At 35.9% G+C, this 18,121-nt stretch overlaps 1 protein-coding gene across 1 annotated transcript in view; it reads left to right on the forward strand.

Annotated features, from left to right (window-relative positions):
* The first annotated feature begins 875 nt into the window (after window positions 1-875).
* The window catches only part of LOC150093134 (choline/ethanolamine transporter flvcr2a-like), a 203,069-nt gene continuing 185,823 nt past the window's right edge, over window positions 876-18,121 (forward strand). Inside the window, exon 1 of the mRNA XM_090413323.1 lies at window positions 876-940. The gene's annotated coding sequence lies outside the window, so the exon portion shown is untranslated. The remainder of the gene's footprint in view (window positions 941-18,121) is intronic.

An 18,121-nucleotide genomic window follows, 5' to 3' on the forward strand; every position in this document is an offset into this window, starting at 1 on the left:
CAGGGAGTCCAAAGACTCATCGAGGGAGAGTGTACTAACAGCATGGAACGATTTATCCCTTCCAACTACTAACCGCGCTCAAACGTGCTTAACTTTTTGCAAGCCATTAGTAGCAGAAGCTCTTCAAATCGACCAACCTTCTGGCTAATTCTTCCCCATTTGGCGAAGCTCACTTAAACTCCCCAACTATCATCTGTATTTTCGTTCTTCAATTTGTATACTAAGGCAACATTTCAGAATAATAATAAAGTAAATAAAATAAAATATAATTAAATGAAAATCAATAAAATAAAAATGAAATTAATTAATTATATAAAAATAAATATAATAAAAATAAATCTTATTCTCCTAGAACGTAATTAAATAGAACAATATATTTAATTTTTAAATTAAATAGATTGTATTAGATTGCACTACGAACACTTTTTTTTATTTTTATAATTAAATTGCATGTTCGGAGATAGCTGGGAAAAAACAGTTACTTTATCGGATAAAAGCTTTGAAATTCAAATATATTACGTGAAGCATTTATTTTCAATTTCGTAGTTAATATAGCGATATTTATATTTTGTATAATGAACATAATCTTTGCTTAACATTTACAAGGTAAATGATAATGGACCGATAACTTCCTATAGTAATTATCGAAAATTTAATTGATAAAGTAGTTTCTAATCTAATAGCTTCATTTCACGTTACTACTTCGCATGCGCTAACACGCAGATGATTTCAAGGTTATCAGAGAAACTTTTTTTTCCCTCGGTAAATGTATTCTCAGGTGATCAGAAAATACTTCCATTTCATGTTTCATAATAAGCGTTGGTGGTTATCAGAAAGAAAATATAATAACGTTTAACTTCAAAATATATTTTTAAATTTATTTTTATGTGAATCTTATCGGATAACATGTATGATTATTTTCTGAACGAAAGTTATAAAGGTTAGTAAAATTTTCATAATATTTTCATGCATATTTCATTTATTTGGAATTTATTAATTTCTTTCTTTTTTATTTGTTGAATAAGTTCATTTAGCTTATTTGTTAATATTATTTACAGGTGCAGCTCTTAGTACAAAACATAGTTTAATTAAGGGATAACCATGATTATTTTACTTATACTATTAAATTCGTTTATCGATTACTTTGCTTTCTGTTTTATTTTGAGTTTCGTAGAAGGAAATAATCGTATTTATTAGAACATACTGTGAGAAAAATATAATTAACCTTAACGAAATTAGAAAGAAGTGGGGTTTTTTTTATTTTTTTTTATTTTTAGGAGAAGAGTTGTAAGTAATTGAGCAGCAGAGAGTCAACTGTTAAAAAAGAACTGTTGTGTTTGGCTTAAATATGTTAATAAATAAGACAAGAACAATGAGGAAGAGACCATAGCGCCCAATGTATAGAGAGCACGTGACAAAAGCATTATACAGATATCGTTGTAATAAATTCGTTTTTGCCATCATATTTGCATATTTCTCATTTTGCATTTAATCGAAGGAAAACAAATGCAGGTTTACTAATAAAAAAGGATAAACAGAAAATGCATAGGCGTTCTTGTACTTTGTACATCAGAAAGCCATTGTATTTTTTAAAGTTTTTCTTTAATTAAAAATTTTAAAACTAAAAACTAATATAAAGCTATTCGAATCCTAAGCTTAAAGCTAAGAATATTAGTAAACGTTTTGACATAAGATTGGTTTAGGAAACTGCATTTAATTATATATATATATATATATACAATTCAGATGTAAATTATATTTCATACGTCTGTATATATGATATTCATTGTGGTACAAGTTCTGCCCCTAACCGTAATTATGGGCTTCCATTGGTTAACTTAGTAGCATAAATGTTTTTGGCAATGAATATTTAAATAACCCATGAGATAGCAAAAGGAATCCAGTTGTACGTGCACATACATTTCGATTTATGAGTAATGTCATAACTATGACGCAAGCCTCGAGTTTGTTCGGTTTATTCTAGTAACATTTGCACATTTAAAATGTTATAGCCTAGTCTTGAAGATGCTCCACGTATAACTATATACTGTATATATATATATATACACACACATACACATAAGAGATATACAGTATATCGAATACTATTAATTCTAAGAGCTAAAAAATAATATAAGAATATGTAAAAATAATATCGATCCCACGCACGTGAGATCGAAGAATCTATTAGCACATCAATGCTGTGTGTAGTATGCAGATGAGGGTTGGAAAAGAAGAAATCAATTGACATTTTCTCTAACTAAGAAGATATCCTTTTGCACAAGTCTCACCAGAAGAAAATGGAGCTGTCAATTCATACTTAGAGACTGATATTGTGCGCCGCCTGTCCATTAGTAGCACAAAATGATTTGGCCCACTAATGGGTAAGCGAAATACAAGATAAGATTAAACGCTGAACTGTCATCTCTGAAAGAAATATAACAAGAAAATAGAAAGGTATTGAACTGTCCTCCACTGTTCAATATACACATATTCATTTCTATAGATGACCATATAATAATTGCTGATCCTGGAGATAAACTTAAAAAGCTGCTCTAAACTTAAAGCCGAAGATTGAGGCTAAGGATCTCAACGGAAAAAATCGAAAGCAGTGGCTTTTAAAGATCAAGACACAACTACACACAACTACACACACACGCACATACTGACAGGATGGCTAATTGGGGTGCTACTGGGTGTCCTTGAACCACTACTGTTTACTTCTATATTAATGATATTGGGAGATGGTCTGGAGGGGGAAAATGCAGTTATATATAAAATGCAGACCGACTTCAACAGAATGATTCTATGGGCAAATATTAATGAATGTCAGTTTAATGTTACCAAGTGAAACGTGATGCATTGTGGATTGAAGGCATTGCTGACTGAATGCTGTATTAATGGGAATTTTCTGCAAGTGGTTAATGAAACTAGAGACAGGTGTAATGGTAGACAGTGAGTTAAAGTTTAGAGACATCGCATCAGATAATGTTGAAGAAAATACTAACTTGTAGGAATAAAGAAGTTATTTTTCCACTCTACGAGGCCTTGATAAGGCATATTCTAGGCTACTATGCTGAGGTATGATCATCTGAGTTTGATGGAAATGAGGAAACTGGGAAAAAGGTCCGGTACCAAAATCATATATGTGGTTTGTGGGACATTGCATATGACGATAGACTGGGGTGTGGCCATCAAAGTTTTAGAAATAGAAGAAGAAGAATACAAATTAATACGGGGGGGGTTCTTACAGTATATATATATATATATATATATATATATATATATATATATATATATATATATATATATATATATATATATATACAGGGAAATTTTGCATCTGATGACAGGTGGGAGGAGAACACTGATTTATTCCTGGATACTAAATAAGGGTATGGTCAGGGAAAATCTGAGTATCCTGGTCTCAACGTGTGGTGGGTGAATAGAATAAGCTGCCAGTGGACGCTACATGTTTTCAGTAAAAGGAGATATAAAAGAGACACTATGGAATTATACCCCTTTCATGGCCCTTCCATAATGAGTCCCTGACTCTGGAGGTGCCTCTATACAAATAATAATATACGGGAATGATAGTCTGGCCATCCGAGAAGATAAACTTCTACTTCCTTATACGACCGATTAATTCATCTTTATTTAAAAAGGCCTTAGAAATTTTAAAATTCGAAGCTTTATTTTTATACATTTTGATGCATGTAGTTTTTAAATTCTTGCTAGCTACAGACCGTTAGCTTAAGCGCAAGAAATAAATGACAGTAACGAGATTTTTCACTTTCAGGACATCTGTTTATGATGTATTATAATAACGACCGTAATAAACAATCCATGCTTGTTTATAATTTATATTAGGATAAACACTGTAAGGAACTGAGTGTCAGATTTGACACTTCTTGTTGGAATTGGTATGCATGCAGTGACCTTACATGTAGTTTTCGATATCATGTTGACAGTCTAGTAAATTCACTATGAAAGGTTATACACATATTTGATATAAATAAAAAATAATGAATTAAATAAAAACATTGCGTTACGGGTATAGGTCATTCAGTCCTAGTTTTGCGATGTAAACGAAGCTGCGAACCACGGTTAATATGTTATGAATTTTATTACAAATGAAGCGCATAGAGCAAAAGGTCCAATTTAAATATCGTTACCTATTCAGAAAACGGCGACTTCCCTTTAAATGACTGCAGGCGGAAAGTAATCATATGCTAATACCAGGCAGTGACGTGACAACGAAACCCCGTAGTGTCTTTACTGGGAGGTGAGCAAGCTCAGCGAATGCACTGATAAGCTACGAAACTGGGAGAAATCTGAAACTGTAAGAGTGGAACCTATTCAGATCTCTCGAAGAGATTTGAATAGGTTCCTGTGTGTGTGTGTGTTTAGGAGAGAGAGAGAAAGAATTGTAGTTACTCCATCGAAGTAGAATTATGTCAGGATATAATAATGCCTTATATGAAAGGATTTCCGTAAAAATTCCATTACATTATTTGTCTGTTAAAGCATACTGTTACTTACATCTGATATGAAAATAAGCTGTCAAAACATATGCAGATCCTCGAGCAGCAATAAAATATGACCTATTTTGTTTCCTCCCCCACCCCTCACCCTTATCAAGTTCAAAGAATATTTGGACGTAATTTTGACTCTAAACGCCAAGCATTTAGAAGTAGTGGCGCGTGCTGACTCTTGTCTATTACAATGCTGATGACGTAAGTGGAATCTGCTGTTGCCATGGGAACATGACGTGATTCACATTCGTGTTTGACAAACAAAAACTGTATTCTTATATAGAGATATCCGAATTGAGGTGTTGTTAGCTAATGTTGTCAACTTAACTTATCGTTATTGACCTGCCAAAATTTGCTTACATTTCTCAAGGGCTCAGACTATACTGATTGAGAGGATATATTTGCCACACACACTTAACGTTTTTTCCTGAATGTAGAGCCAATTATACGATGTAGTTCTTAAGCTTCTCATTCAGATCATATTGAATGATTTGTTTGCTTTTGTTTGACAGTTATTTGTATTATTGATATTTTGACGTGGAGTGAACTACCTAATTAATACTATAATTAAACAGAACATTACTATGATTTTGCATACGGCCATTTGAGGATGAGTTTAGTGAGAATATAAACCCCTTAAATTTTTGAAAGCTCAAAAATTTTATTTGTGTAATTGAATTGTTAAAAACGTGAAAGTTATATCAGTATAGTATTAGAGGGAATAAGTAAATAAACATTTGAATCAAAATGTACAAATAAGTGAAATATATATATATATATATATATATATATATATATATATACACACACACACATATATACACACAGGTGCTGGGCAGGACTTTTAAGTTCTTGCACTTTGGGCGTGCAACATAAGATACTAACCCAGGCAGCTCGATGATTATACGATGAGTAATAGTGAGATGCCTGGTTTTTCTCCGAGTGTTGTGCAGAAACTTAAGTGAGAAAGACCATGGAAATTGCCAATAAAACGTATGAATAAAACACTTTTTTTTTTAGATTGGACTCGTATATATACGTCCATTTCCGTCAATTTCCATGGTCCATTCGAAGAATGGACCACAGAAATTGACGGAATGTACTAATGTACTTTGTCCTATGTTCACACATAATTAAAACATTCAATTCAATTTTAGTTAAACAGTTATTATTATTATTATTATTATTATTATTATTATTATTATTATTATTATTATTATTATTATTATTATTATTATTATTATTATTATTATTATTATTATTTATGGAAAGAATTAAGCGATATCCAAATAACACAGCTTTAAAAACTGAATATAAGATAACAAGGAATCGTCTTACAGCACAAATCAGAAATGCAAAAAGAATTTACTACAGAGACAAACTAACCTCTGCACAAAAAAACATGAAACAAACCTGGCATCTGATAAATGAGATGCTACATTTTGTTCCCAACACCACTGTCTCCGAAACCATAAAACACAGCTTCAAGAAAGACACAAAACCTATCCAACAACTAGCAAATGACTTTAACCAATACTTTGCAGAATCCATCCAAGAACTGCACAGAAATATTCCCCCAATCACAAAACGAGACCCTCCACTTGGACCACAATCAAAACAGGCATTATGGTTCCCAACTATAAAAGAAGCAGAACTTCTCTCTGCAATAAATCAAATCAAACCAAACAAAGGCCCAGGAATAGATGGTATCAGACCTAAAGATATAAAGCAACATGCAACTAGTTTAAGTCCTATCCTACTAAAACGAATAAATAAAATATTTAAAACAGGACAGATATGCTAAAGACTGCCATAATCACACCCATATACAAACATGGAAAAAGAAATTTAATCATCAATTACAGACCCATAGCAACATTACCAATTATCAATCAAATTATGGAGCGGATCATACTGAGGAAACTCACAGCATACACTGAGATCTTTCATATTATCCCCAAAACACAATATGGTTTTCAGAAAAATAAGGCAACAACATCTCTCTTGGAAGACTTTACAGACGTAATTAATACCGCCTTAGACAATAACAAAATTGCCATGGTAGTCATTATCGATCTAACCAAAGCATTCGATACACTTACACATCAAGCCTTGTTAGAAAAGCTGAGGCATGTTGGAATAGACGGGCCTCTTCACAGGTGGTTTCCAAGCTACCTTCAAAATAGAAAGCATATCACACGTATCGGATCAAACCGAAGCAGAGAGCTACCAGTAACCTATGGAGTACCACAGGGAACTGTACTCTCCCCAACTCTATTCAACATTTACACGTACGATATTAATCAGCTACCACTCAAAGGTAAATTCCAATACGCAGACGATACAGCAATAATATCCATCCATAATAACGCAAGCATAGCCCAAACAAATATGCAACATGATATAAATCTGATCATAGACTGGCTCACGAAAAATTCCATACAACTAAACTCAGAAAAGACAAAATTAATGATATTCAGAAATCCACTGACTCGACCAGTTGATAACAAATATATAACCATCCGACATCCACTTTCCAACACAAAAAACACACAGAACAGCAAAACCACTACAATTACTCAGGTTGAAACAATACGATACCTTGGAGTTTACTTCGATGCAGATATGAACTGGAATAGCCACATAAACCATCTACACAACAAACTCCGAACAATAAGTGGCAAACTCTACAGATTAAAATACATAGTTCCCATACGCCTAAAAACACTAATATACAAAGCACTATGCCAAAATATACTAAGATACGCTATAACAACGTATGCTTTCTGTGCACTCTACAAATTAAATAGATTAATGTCGCTACAATACAAAATGACAAAACTGATCTTTTGGGAAGAAAGAGAAAATCACGACCTTATAAACATTGCAATGTTAGAACACAAAATACTGACAGCAAAACATTTATGTCACTATGCAGCTTTGCTAAAACATTATTTCGATGCCAACTACAGGACAGTCAGAAATACTTAGCGTATAACAAGACCTCAGACTACTAATTATATCACATATATCACATATAAATACATAATCACTACGGAAAGGCCACGCGAAACTTCTACATCCCAGACATGATAAACAAATTACCTTTTGAATACAGAAACCTTACAAATTACAATAGCCTGAAAAGAGCTCTAAGGACATACTGTGAAAAAGAAACACGCACCATACAAACTTAATGAAAATACCATACAAACTTAATGAAACACAATATATTCGTTCAGGCTTCCAGTTCAGCGATGCATCAATGCATTCCAAGTTATTGTGCGTGTGTGTGTGTGAGTGCGCGCGCGCGAATTTCTCAATCACAGATTTCGTAGCTTCCCAACACAGCATAAAAAAAAAAAAAAAAAAAAAAAAAATTCATAATAACCAACTGGTGTCATCCTCAGATAAGCTTACATATAAGCTTCGAGGATGAAAGCAAAGAAATTAGTTCTCATCCAAGATGTATCATATATAACCAAATGCATGTAATGTACGTATCACATAAAAACCAATGTATGTAACGTATGTATTATATATAAACCAATGTACGTAATGTAAGTAACACATGTAAACAAATGTAAGTAATGTATCATATGTAAACAAATGTATGTAACATATATAATAACTGTAACAAATGTATGCAATGTAATAAAAAAAAAAATTATTAGACACCTCCAAGGAGTCCAAGGACTCCTCACCGGAAGGCACTCTACTCTACTCCGCTACATACAATACATCACGCCGTCTCTCATACTACTTCAATTATTCTCCAATTACAACACAACGATACTACTACCATCAACGCCATCTACCGCCCACCAACAACAATAGTATTTTTTTGTCCGTAAATTGCATGTGTTCTCATGGCCGATTTGCCTGTTACTTGGAATTAAAAATCCGAGTTTCCAGGGAGGAAAAAAAAAAAAACTGTTACTTCCATATGAGATCCACTAACTAATCTTCGATTGACAAAGTTCAAATAAAGAGTCCTCTCGTCACAACGTGATTAGAAATCAAAGAGCTCAATTTTCGGCTGTTATGCGGTCGCTAATCTTTTGGACCTCACGGACCACTAAACTCACAATTTTGAATCTCGCGGACCACTAACATGAATTTTTTTTTAAAAAAGATACAAACATGTATAAAATAATGATAATAAAAGTTGCATTTTATTAATATGAAATGCACTTGTTTAATTATAACAAAATTATTAGTATGATACATGTTGCTGCTTGTTTGAAATAAGTTTATGGATTCTTGTCTCCAATGATGTCACTGCAACACAGAGAGCGTTTCTATTTCAAACTGACAGCGGTACTTGTTTTTAATTGCCGTAACAGATAAGAATGTCTTTTCACACAAATAGGTTGTTGCAAATGGAATCAGAATTTTGATGGCTTTTTTACTCAGCATTGAGTATTCACTTTTTACAGAGAGCCAAAAATGATGTCTTGATGAGGACGAGTGGAATTTAGTTTTGAGGCTGTCGTCGGATGATAGATCGATTAGGCTTTCTTTTTCTTTCATGCTCAAATTGCTATCTTCAATTTTCGCGAAAAATGGACCCATTATCCACATTATCCACATGGATCCATTATTGCCATGTCTGGGGTCTTCTTCCTTTGGGTAATAACGGCCAAAAGATTCTGTGAGCGACCGTAAGTGCTGTCGAACAATGGTTATTACCTGTCGGTTGACATCCTCTTCTTTCATATACTCATCAAGATTCGGGAACATTTGCAGATCTTCTTCAGCCAACCGCAGCGACAACAATATTTTCTTTTGAAATGCATCCATTTTACCTCGCAGTGTGAACACATCCGTAAACTGTCCTTGCAAGGACATGTTTAGCTCGTTTAACAGTGAAACAATATCCGCCAGGTATGTAAGCTTGACTAGCCAATCATCGTCGGACAAGAGATCTAGGAATTTCGATTTATTTTGTTGCTGGAAAAATAACTTGACTTTTTGGTGCAAGTCGAACAATCGGGTTAGTATTTTGCCTCTCGACAACCATCTCACCTCAGCGTGGAGATGAGTATTGAGTGCCCATTTCTTCAGAAAGTGCCTCAAATATTCGAGAATTGAGCGCTTTGTGCTGAATTTCATTTACAATTTTAATTACATCAGAGAGTACTTCTTGCAGTTTCGAGACATTCTTTTCGCCGCAAGTTGCTCACGATGTAAAATACGAGTAAACAAGATGTCTGGATGTCCAACATCTTTCACTTTTGTAACAACTTCTGAGAGATGCTCGGTCATGCTTGTGGCACCATCTGTGCATATCCCAACACATTTCTTCCATTCAATACTGTGTCTCAGTAAATAACCGTTGAGTGCATTGAAAATCTCAGAGCCGGTTATTCTACCCGGCAAGTTGAGCGAACAGAGGAGTTCTTCCTTTAGCTCTCCTTGACATTCAAACCTCGCAAAACAAAGAAGAACTGCATTTTTAGTTATGTCTGTTGATTCGTCGAGTTAAATTGAATAAATCGTTGAATTTTTCATCATTTCCATCACTTGATTTTCAATATCTTCTGCCACGTGTTTGATTCTGTGCTTTACGGTGTTAGCGAACACAGAAATTACTTTCAGTCTCTGGACAGCCTGTTTCCCCAAAACCTCCTCACAGGCTTGTAACAAGCAAGGCTTAATTAATTCTTCTCCAATCGTCTACGGCTTTTTACTTTTCGCGATTTGAAGTGCTATCAATTAAGAAGCCTTTACTAGGGACTTATCTTCAACAGTCATTTTTGCTAATGAACTTATTTGCTTTTGCATACTTTCACGCATCATTTGAAAATATTTAACTGGCTTCTTAGCTAAATCTGAGTGTTGTGACTGCAAGTGCCTGGCGAGTTTCGAAGGTTTCATGGCATCATTGCATAAACTCAAAGAACACACGACAGAAAGCGACTGTGGATCCAGCTCACTTCCAGGTTCTTGAATAAATTCAAACTTCAAGTAGTTCCCATCATATTTTCTTGAAACCTTGAACTTTTTCTTCTTTCCTCCTCTAGTTGTAATGTCCTTCCTGATGGTGCCTGGCGGGAGCTGTGGAGGCTCTGATTCATTGATTAACTCACGGTTACGCGAAGTATTACCAAAAATGCTTGGTTGCTTTTTTCTCCCTCATTGTGGGTTTATTTTATTCTAATTTTAAACCAAACAAGAAATGACAGTTATCAAACTCAAACTCTTCGATGCCATTAAATATCACACCGTGCACAGTTAAAATAAAAACATCACTGGTGGCTTACCTAAGAAGAGTATCGTGAGGAAAAACACCAATATAGTGTTGACAGACGACAATTCGCTTCAACAAAATAAAACAATCGGACGAGAATCGGTATTCACGGGGGGCGGGGGGTTTGATTGTTGTACTAGCGTTCGCAAGCCGGTGGACCGATAAAAAAAAAAGCGCCTCTAGACGAAAATTGTCAACGATCCTGTGTCGGTGTCCAAATTTCTCCACGGACCACTAAAATTTTCCCTCGGACCATCAGTGGTCCGCAAACCACAGATCAGCGACCTCTGATATAGAGTATGTGAGAAAAACTACACCCTCAACTTCGTTTGCTCAATATCACTTAGCATACTCAATAACTAAAATTAATTAATCAAAGTGTGTTTTGACGGTGACTCTGGAAAAAAAATTCAGTTTGCAAATATTATGAAACTTATTTTTTTGTCGCATCATTGAAATATTCGAATACCGATGACCTGAAGAAGAGCTGCAAAGAATCCAAACTTAAAAAAGAATAGAGAAAAGTTAGGAAACATAACAACAGATAAGTTGCATAAAAAATAGCACTAACACTCCAAGATCCTTAGCTTGATCAGTTTCTTATAGAATAATATCTTCTTCTACTCATACATCGTACCTATAGTACATTGGTTTAATCTATCAACCTCGTGTATGGGCTCAACATGAAAATAATAATAATAATAATCACATCGTATAATACGACATTGGATATCTAATCACACTAAAGTGCATATCCTTGTATTTATTAACATTGAACTGACAACCATTTTCCCATGCCCACAGTTCCAGCCTATTCAAATCATTCTGTATGTACTGCATATCAGCAGCATTCCTGATTGCCCTACCTATCTTTGCATCATCAGCATATAGCTATGTGTCGCATATCAAATCCTTCCCAAGGTCATGAATATACAGATTGAATAATTGTGGAGCAAGAAATCATCCTTGGTCAATTATTATTTACCTTCAATCTTGCAGATTCATACTCCATATATACGACTTTTTGATATGTATCAGTCAGCCATCCTCTTATCTATGCTAATACGTTTATAATCGGATCCCACATTCTCCAATTTATGCAACAGTCCTCCATGCTGTATTCTGTCAAAAGCCTTAGCAAAATCCAAAAGAATCATGGTGTATCCGTTTCCCTTGTCTAGCTCAATGGTAAAATTATTATAGAATGCGAGCAAATTGCTAAAACATGACCTTCCCTTAATAAATCCATGTTGTTCATTGCTAAGTAGAAATTCTCTGTCAACCCATTTCTAAATGTTAGCCCTGACCAAAATCTTCACTACCACCACCACCACTGCTGAGATACTGATTGGTCGATAGTTGGAAACATCGGTTAAAATATTGGGATTGTCTAAGAAATATACATCTAAATAGTAATATCACACCACTTGACCTTTAGAAATACCTAAAAATGAACTTATTAATGCTATTTCCAATATTTCTGCATTGAATAGTTTAACACTGTCAGTTAACTTTGTAGCACGATAAAGTTAATCAAACACTATTGACTATCTCTTATAGTATAATATTTCGGTTTAATTTCTATTTGAAAATTAAATCACGTAAAACATCGAAAGAAAAAAAAAACAAGTCAGTAGAAACAATATAGCGAAAAATGAAAGAAAAGTGTGTGTAAAATCAAATAATTGAAGTATATATCGATGTGTGGATGATAAATACTTTCGAGGACTGTTAAATGAAACAATCAGTAAACAGAACAATGGTGAAAATATTCAATTGAAATGAAAAGTCAATCAGACACCTGAATATAGGACGTCAGCTGAAGTAGGTAGTATTGCTCAAATACGAAGGCATGAAAATTTTACAGCGGCTGCACTGCATAATTCTGGAGGTTAAATACCACATGACTGAATAGAATATCATAAGTACCCATCCGTAAAAAAGGTTAATAAAACTGAATGTGAGAATTCCAGAGAAAATGGAGAATTTTCCCTATTTCTGCATAAGATTAGTAAAGATAACAAATTAAATTTCAGCGTAGATAATACAAAACAGCTGTATTGCGGAAATGAATAAAGTCATGTGGAGTAAGAGGAAAAAATAGCTGAAATTCTGTACTAACGGTATATGTACAAGACAGTGGTCGATCAGTTTTAATCTGCGAATCTGAGAGTTGGGTTGAAATAAAACTAAAAATTAAAATTAAAAATTATCATTCATGAATGTGGGAGCACAGCTAATGTAAATAAAAAAAATCAGCTAACGCCTTTTTCCCGTATATAGGGAGTAGGCGAGGCCGTTTAGTCCTGTCTAACTTTTGGAGACTGACTGGGCAGTTCAATCTCCACTGGTACCAATCAGAGATAGATTACCCAAGGCTATCACTAATTAAGCGGTACGCAGTTAAGAGAGACGGCTCAACAAGTGCCGCCATCTCATGGTCCCTAACCCTAACACTCGTATTTAATGTCTGAAATAATGTGGGTTCTACTGTCGATTTTCTTGAGTTTACGGGACGAAAAACCCGAGCTTCCGGGAAAAAAACCCGCTTGCCCGTGCCAGAGATCGACTAACTTGGGAACCGGTCGAAAAAAGGCTTATAAAAATTTCTTCTGGTCGCCGACTAGATTCGAAACCAAGAAGTCTTCTTTCGTGCGATCACGTGCCGTGGTGCGCAAACGCAACATTCGCTGAATTGTAAATGTTAAAGTGGAGAGTTCATCAAAACAGGCAGGTGTTTGAAGGCAGAAAAATTACCCAGAAGAAGACAAACTCGACAAAAGTAAACTGATGCAGTACGAAATCTAGGTAGAGTGATCAAGCCTTCGTCGTCGTCCTCGCGCTCCTAATTTTCATCATCATTATTTTAACAGGTCTTTAAGTGCCCACGATCTTCCATGTATTCTTGGATTTCGTAACCATAATTCTAAGATAAGGTGCTTAGCCCTACGCCTATAAGTAAGTTTTGTATAAATTGCATGATTTCGACTGGCCAGTTCTCGAAGAAAAACATTTCCGTCTACATATTAAACAAGCTAACTCACCTTCAACTGAAAGTCCTGATAAAGTTTTCGCTGGCTGAGACTATGGAGGCCCACATAGTATCGAAGTACTAGATTTAATTATATTGGAGAAACTAACAAATGACAAATTAATTTCGAAGAAAATTGTTCATCAGTAGCTATAAAAAAAATAAACTTAATTATGTTGTACTATTATAGTATCCTATACATCTTTTAACGGTACATACCAGGAGCTAATAAGGACGATGGTGCAACTGAGTCTATGAGGACAACGTGTTATATGCAGTTATATTATAATAAAATAAATGTATAAATAACGTATGAGTAGTATGGGAGCCACTAATAACCAGATAAAGATAAGATCGTGACGTGATTGGTTGTTCAGATGATGACGTCATGAGTTTGGAATTTTCTGGGAACCATCTGTGTGAATGACATCACGTTGTTAGGTTGGTTCGTGTATAGAATTGTGGGTGATGTTTAGAGATAAGGATTCGTATTTTGATTGGTGGGGCACTATGAACCCAATAGGGGTAGGGTGAATGGGGGAAGCGACGTCCGTGTCCTGGATGTGTGTTATTATCTGATGTAGATAAGTGACGTCATTTGTTAGTTGTAAATAAGTGACGTTATTGTTTTGAATGGAAAAGGAAGATATATTAGTGGATAAGGATTCGTGCTGTGATTGGTGGGACACTTGAAACTAAACAAGGGTGGGGTTAATGGGGAAGCGACGTCCGTGTCGTGGAATGTGTAGGTTATGAGATGTAGATAAGTAAATGGTTCGACATGAATAATTGTATGCTGATGTCACTCAACCACAAACATTAGACATGAAAAGTCGCTAATGTATCCCATGGTGATACTCTAATGTGTGTACCCTATGATTTTTCTTATGAAAAAAAAAACTATTCACTATTAGAATTGCGCTTACCAAACATTCGATCACTGGTCATTGAAATTACAAATATCACATATTGATTAGAATTATATGTATTGGTTTTAAGAAAAAAAGTTTGTGTTGTAGTGTTTTGTGCATCCCGTAAAGTTAAAAAAAAAAAAAAAAAACTCATTTCACTTGTCAGAATTCCATACTTTAACCGTACCCTGAATTCCAAACAGGAAATAACAAGTACCCTCAAAAAACGGGGTTTAGACTTTCCCACCAAGCTCGGGAAAACATAGCATGAACAACTGTGGGAAGGAATTAAAAGTACCAAACGGGTTGAAATCTAAAGAAAGTAGTCAACTAGATTTGCTGGTTATTTACAGAAATATCGTTCTTTCAACTCATATGTTTTGTATGTTTATGTGCTGTGAATATATGTTAAAATCAACAATTTGGAATAAATATTGTTTTCAGAACCAAGATGCCCCATTCTGAAAAGTAAGTTAGTCTTTTTTTGTTTAACTTAAACATAGCATGTGGTATTTGTAATTTCAATGACCAGTGATCGTATGTTTGGTAAGCAAAATTCTAATACTGAATAGTCTTTTTTTTTTTTTTTCATAAGAATAATCATAGGGTACTGACATTAGATTATCACCATGGGATACATTAGCGACTTTTCATGTCTAATGTTTGCGGTTGAGTGACATCAGCATAAAATTATTCAGAAATGTCTAAATACTTCTGCCAACTCAACTCTACTGTAAGAATTCCCATAGTCTTTATCAGGAAAGAAATACCCCAAACTGTATTGGAAAATTAGTACTGCCATCTGTAGACAACCAAAGACAAAACTAACGACAATGACTTATGTTTGTCACCCTGGGAAAGTCCACGATATCTTATCTCGAATATCTCCCACAATTCCTTAGCCAAACCAAAACAACACGTGATGTCACAGAGACATATGTTCCCCAGAAATTTCCAAACATATAACGTCACGAATCCTTATCTCGAAACATCACCCCACAAGGCTACCCACGAACCAAACAAACCCTTCTGTCAAGAACATGATGTCCTTGACAGAAGAGGCCCCCCCAGCGAAATTCCAAACTCTATCTTATCACTATCCATAACACACAAGGCTATACGCGAACCAAACAAACCCTTCTGTCAAGGACATGATGTCCCTGACAGAAGGCCCCCAGCGAAATTCCAAACTCTATCTTATCACTATCCATCACCCATAATGCCATATGCAAATTATTTACTTATCTACATCTCAAAACACACACATTCCAAGACACTGACGTGGCTTTCCCCATTCACTCTGCTTCTGTTTGGTTTAAAATGTCCCACCAATCACAGCACGAATCCTTATCCACTAATATATATCTTCCTTTTCCATTCAAAACAATAACGTCACTTATTTACAACTAGCAGATGATGTCACTTATCTCCAAGCATTCCAAACTCTATCTAATCACTATCCATCACCCATAATGCCATATGCAAATTATTTACTTATCTACATCTCATAACACACATTCCACGACACTGACGTCGCTTTCCCCATTCACCCTTATCCCACCAATCACAGCATGAATCCTTATCCACTAATATATCTTCCTTTTCCATTCAAAACAATAACGTTACTTATTTACAAGTGACAAATGACGTCACTTATCTACATCTGATAACAACACACATCCAGGACACGGACGTCTCTTCCTCCATTCACCCTACCCCTATTTGGTTCATAGTGCCCCACCAATCACAACACGAATCCTTATCTCTAAACAACACCCACAATTCCATACGCGAACCTACAAACAACGTGACGTCACTCACAGGTGGTCCCCAGAAAAATTCCAAACATTACAAACTCATGACGTCACGCACACAATGCCGTCATCATCTGAACAACCAATCGCGTCACGATTCCTTTTCTTATCTTGATCTTGTTATGGTTATTAGTTGCTCCCATACTACTCATATGTTCTGCTACTAGCTTTCCTATTTTGTAGGATGAAGAAATCTAGTTTGTGAGGAAACAAAAAAAGTCACCTCCTAACGAATAGTAAAGCTTTATACACTCAATGGACAAAACATTAGAGATAGAGGTGATAGGTAGTTGACTCTGGAATCTCCCAGAGTGAAACGTACCCAAATTAAATGTAGGCAGGAAATAGGCAGACATGGATTTCTCAACAGTGTATCGCAATGGACAAAATGGACAAATGTAGCGATCTTAGCGACTTTGATCGTGGATGTTCGGCGCAGGTTAGATGGATCATTCTACCGCCCAAGTGGTATGAATCCTAGGATTCTCGATGGCAACCCTATCAAAGGTCTACCGCGAGTATACTCTTAACGGATGTACCGGTGAACAAGTGGTGGCCGACCACACGCCATTGAGCGAGGTCAACATAGATGTTCAGGCTCTTACAGACCAACTGCAGGGCAACGGTGGCTCAAATCACATCCAGTTTCAATGTGGGAGGAATAAGCAGCTTCAGCGAGCGAACAGTACGACATACCATGAACTGTGGAAGCCGATGCCCTAATCATGTACCACTAAACAGCTCATTATTGGGCATTGTGTCTTGCCTGTTGTCGGGACCATAAAAACTGGACTGCAGAGTAGACCAGAGTCGTGTGGTCTGATGAATCCCGTTCTCAGTTGTACCGAGCTGACGGGAGGGTGTGGCGTTGACAGCATGAGGCCATTGCCCCGTCGAGCAGGGCGGCTCTGTAAAAGTAGGTGATGGCTCTGATGGTTTGAGGAGCCTTCTCGTGTGACACATTAGGTCCCTTAGTGTGTCCAGATAAGTCCTTAAACGCTGTGAGCTATCAGAATATGTGCTGTGTGATCACCTACACACTTTCATGGCCTTTGTGCATCGTGCAGCCGATGGTCTGTTTCAGCAGGACAATGCGCTGCCCCACCAGGTTGCAGCCACCCAGTGTGGTTCAAGGAACACTTATCTGAGTTTGGGACCATCCGGTGACCCAAAGTCCTCGTATTTGAATTCGATCGAATATATACTGGGATGAGGTAGAACGAGACATGAAATCCATGTATCCGGGACCGACCTCTAAGGCGCAGTTGTGGACAGTGCTGCAACAAGCATGGCTGGAATTATCTCTGGCATCTGGTGGAGTCAACGCCTTGGTGAGTTCAGGCTGCTATTCGCACTAGAGGTGGACCGACATTCTATTAGGTGGGTATCTCTAATGCTTGGTGCATTGAGTATATTATCAAAGTTTGAATCTTTGAAATTTTATAGCTGTTAGAAATCATTTTTATAATGCATATCTTAATTTTTTTCTGTATTAAAGAGAAGAGAAAACTTTAATCAAGCCTGATCAAATACCTTTCCAAGGTATTTGATCAAGCTTGATGGGAAGGGCTAGTTAG

Source organism: Typopeltis vanoorti, chromosome 24 (genome assembly GCF_054136105.1).
Source record: "Typopeltis vanoorti isolate ZY-2024b chromosome 24, IOZ_Tvanoo_1.0, whole genome shotgun sequence".
In the NCBI taxonomy this organism is placed as follows: domain Eukaryota; kingdom Metazoa; phylum Arthropoda; class Arachnida; order Uropygi; family Thelyphonidae; genus Typopeltis; species Typopeltis vanoorti.